Below are 4,336 nucleotides of genomic sequence, written 5' to 3' on the forward strand. Positions count from 1 at the left end.
TTTTTCATCAGAAAAGCAAAGATAGATATTTATTGGGTTTTGTTTTGTTTTGTTTAGGACAGCTTTTCCTCCTCCTTTGTTCTTGTGTGGATACAATGACACAGGGCATCTATTGCTAAAGATTTTTTAGGCCATTTAACAGAATTATCCCAAGCCTGCAGATTGCTACAGACATATTATTGTTTTCTCACACAGATGAGTCCCAGCTCCCACATTAATTATCATTGCCAGGTCTTTCCAGTCTCCATCCTACTTAAAATTCCTACACAGCTGCAAAACAAATGTAATAAAATGCATCTGGACAAGTGGTAGATATAAAACTGATACTGATCTCCCTCAAAATCCTCTGATGTTTGCTGCTCCCAAACCCGCCTGGTAACACCAGCCAGTCAGTCTGCTGACCGCTGTAGAAATGGTTCCCCACAGGTCTGAATCTCTGTGGAATGGCAAAAAAATCCTGGTCTTGCATCTCAGTCCATCCCATATGGCATGATTTGATCCACTTTGAAATATTCCTTCAGGTCAGTCTGACCAAAGCAAAGTCCCTGTGGATGTTTCTATAATCAATGTATAGGGACTAGCTTGGGCATTTCTCCATATTGGTCTCTAGGGCTCAGTTCTTCCTGGGGGAGATTTTGGGGACACAACAACAGAGTATACCAGACCTGAATACATTAACCAAAACCTTAGTTAGAATGGACAAACCCACTCCTCTGATATGATAAAACACGGATACCACTAAAATCATAAATAGGTATATTGGTGCTTCCAATACTGTGCAAGGATGGTTGGAGGAGGAAGAAGTACCACCAATACTATTATTGAAGGAAAATATTTGAGTGAGGGTGTTCTTTTTCTGTCTTGATCAAATTAAACATTGTATGGAAGGGTCATTTGCAGAAATTTGGTTTGGTTCTTCTGAAAAATCAGGCAAGTTATCCAGCTCTGACTTCCCATTCTTTGTCTAAAATCTGCTGAAATTTGGGGTTTCATTCTTCTGACAAAAGCAAGAATTGCCTTTGATGCTTGGGCCATAATCAGATTTTAAAGGAATACTGAATATGTCTAGAACTGAAGGGAGACCCTTCAACACTCATGTAGTATGTTTCAAAAATTTAAGAGCAAGGCTTTCTTAATATGATTGTGGATAGCTCTGCTCTTGAGTCCCTATTTTCACAAGAGCTCAGCACTTGCAACTCCAGGTGAAATAACTGCCAGGTCCTGTGTTCAAATGACATTATGGATGTGTGAACTAAATTTAAAATCATTGTTTAAATGCTGAAAGGCAGACATCTTTTAGATGCTGCATTCACAACAACCCCATGCAACGCTACAGGCTTGGGGAAGAGGGGCTGGAAAGCTGCCTGGCTGAAAAGGACCTGGGGGTGTTGGCTGACAGCCAGCTGAACATGAGCCAGCAGTGTGCCCAGGTGGCCAAGGCGGCCAACAGCATCCTGGCTTGTATCAGGAATAGTGTGGCCAGCAGGAGCAGGGAGGTGATTGTGCCCCTGTACTCGGCACTGGTGAGGCCGCACCTGGAATACTGTGTCCAGGTTTGGGCCCCTCAATACAAGAAAGACATTGAGGTGCTGGAGCGTGTCCAGAGAAGGGCAACGAAGCTGGTGAAGGGTCTGGAGCACAGGCCTTATGAGGAGCGGCTGAGGGAACTGGGGTTGTTTAGTCTGGAGAAGAGGAGGCTGAGAGGAGATCTTATTGTTCTCTATAACTCCCTGAAAGGAGGGTGTAGTGAGGTGGGTGTTGGTCTCTTCTCCCATGTAGTCAGCGATAGGACAAGAGGAAATGGGCTCAAGCTGTGCCAGGGGAGGTTTAGGTTGGATATTAGGAAAAATTTCTTCACAGAAAGGGTAGTCAAGCATTGGAACAGGCTGCCCAGAGAGGCGGTGGAGTCACCATCCCTGGAAGTGTTCAAAAAACGGGTAGACGTGGCACTTTGGGACACGGTTTAGGCTAGTCTACCCTTAATTGGTTTAGTGTGGACTTGGTAATGTTAGGTTAATGGTTGGACTGGACGATCTTAAAGGTCTTTTCCAACCTAAATGATTCTATGATTCTATAATTTTTAAATCACTGCCTGGCAATTTCCAAATAAAAGTTATATTGGAGTCTGTGCCATTTATATTCCTTCCGATATCATCTTAGCTTTGGCTTTTGATGGTTTTTGAGTCTGGAAATGTGCTTCTCAGCCATTCTGGCTGGACACACTGCCTATCCAGTCAACCTTCTCCAGGAAATACATCACTCCAGAGGCTCGTTTCAGGTGCTGATGGAAATGCGCATTCATATGGAGGTTTTGGGAAATGCTAAGGGGCATAATAATTTAAATAAGATAATTTAAATAAAATAAAATAAATTTATAAAATCATTTTAAAAAAAGAATTATTTATGCTTTTTTGTTAATAGATCCTTCAGGAATAGATAAAAGAATTTTGCAAAAGTGAGAGGCACCTACTTAGAAACAATTAACAAATTCATTCAATGCCACAGGACACAGAGCTCAGTCTTTTGGATTTTGGGTGAACAAAGCTTGGGTATTTTGCATTACAAGGGGCCTTTTAGGGCTTGCAGAAGGTATACAAAAAAATCTTCATCACTGAAAAATATTTAAGTTCATTCTTCCTCAGCATCTCTGAGATAGACCTGGCCTGGGATGGGAAGGAGCCCGGCACAGAGCGGGTTAGGAGCACCCTTCAGGACTGTATTTTGGTAGGAGCCAGGAGTGCCCATGGCAGCAATGCAGCTTAGTTCACAGATCCCACCTCTCTCTTCCTGGCTTATCAATTCCACTTTCATACACAAAATTGCACAAAAAGCAAACACTAGCATAAAAAATCCAAGATGTCACCACCATCAAGCATTTCAAGCCCAATGCTCTCTTTGCAGCTCAAAGCAGGAAGACTTGCAAACATCTAATACAAGTAGGAAAAATGAATAATATATGAAAGAAAAAGCAAAAACCAGGAAACAGTCAGAAGTCTGAGCTGCTAATTGCTGTACATTCCCCATAACATAGTGACAGACGAGGAAAAGTTGGGTTGCTTAGATCGCTGTGGCAGGCAGCACGTGACAGCAGCACCATGTTTCCCTCCCTGCACTTTGCACACGTGGGGCATACACAGTGACAGTGACGCTGTCCCATGCCAGAGGGGTAAAGTACATGAACAGGTGGCTTCACATGAGTATGTATAGTTTCATAAAACTGGGTGGGCAGATGGCACAACAGGAAAATTCATTCCCTATAGCAGTTTTGTTCTCCATATGAACAAATTCTCCTTGGCCCATCTCACTGCAGCCTTCTTTTCTCTTCCTCTTCTTTCTCAGCTTTACTGCACTCAAGGCTGGGAGAAATGCAATTGCCCAAATAATTTTCCTGCACATGCTTCTGGGTGAGGTTTGCCTTCTATCCCAAGTTGAGAATAAACCAGAACCAGGCCAATAGCCCATTTGCTCCCACAAGTCAGCACAGCCCCGTAGCCATCTCATAGCTCCCCTGCCACCCCACCCTGCAGCCTTGGGGGACAGCTTTGCTGCGATGTCTTGGGGGATGCACATAGGAAAAAGCCTGGCGTCTGGAGGAATCTCAATGCTTGAGACCAGACACCTGTCAAAGAGTGGAATTTGCAGAGCAATTTCTGGGGATTTGGCACCTTTTCTGCTTAAAATCTATCTCTTTTCCTGTTCAATTCTGTGGCATGCTCACCCCCAGCTCCTTCCCCACCACCACCCAGCAGCAGAGCTGCACCCACAGCCTTCCCCTCCTGTGTGATTCCTTCGATAGTTCTTCATACCCTCAGCAGCACATTAGTTAGTTGACAGCTTTTATTTTGTATTTCATTTGCCATTTGTCAGCACAGTAACAAGGATTCAAGTTCTTTTTTGATGTTTTCATGTTATCTACAAACACTTTAAAGTCGCAGCGCTTGCTGGGCTCTGGAGCTAGCATCAGCACAGGCATGTCCCTCTAGTGGTCCACAGGCAATCAGAGTTTTTCAAAAAGTGAAACATTTTCCAGGTGTTGCAGGTCCTTCTGGCTTCCACAGGCACCAGTGTGCGGGGATGATGGGTGGGCAGCATCACCTGTGAAAATGCCCATAACTCCATCCTTTGAGTACAACCCCAACCCACCTGGCTGCTGAGCCCTTTGCAGGGACACTGTCCCACCGTCTGCCTCAAACATTGTTTCTTTCCTTGGAAAATATGGAAATAGTCAGATGATGTCCCGTGACCAAGCTGGATTCGGTCCTTGTTTTGTTGTTCTGAGACCACAAGGCTCAGTAAACATGAAATAATAATCTAATTCTGTTTTGTACTCTGTGGT

Source organism: Pelecanus crispus, chromosome 9 (assembly GCF_030463565.1).
Source record: "Pelecanus crispus isolate bPelCri1 chromosome 9, bPelCri1.pri, whole genome shotgun sequence".
In the NCBI taxonomy this organism is placed as follows: domain Eukaryota; kingdom Metazoa; phylum Chordata; class Aves; order Pelecaniformes; family Pelecanidae; genus Pelecanus; species Pelecanus crispus.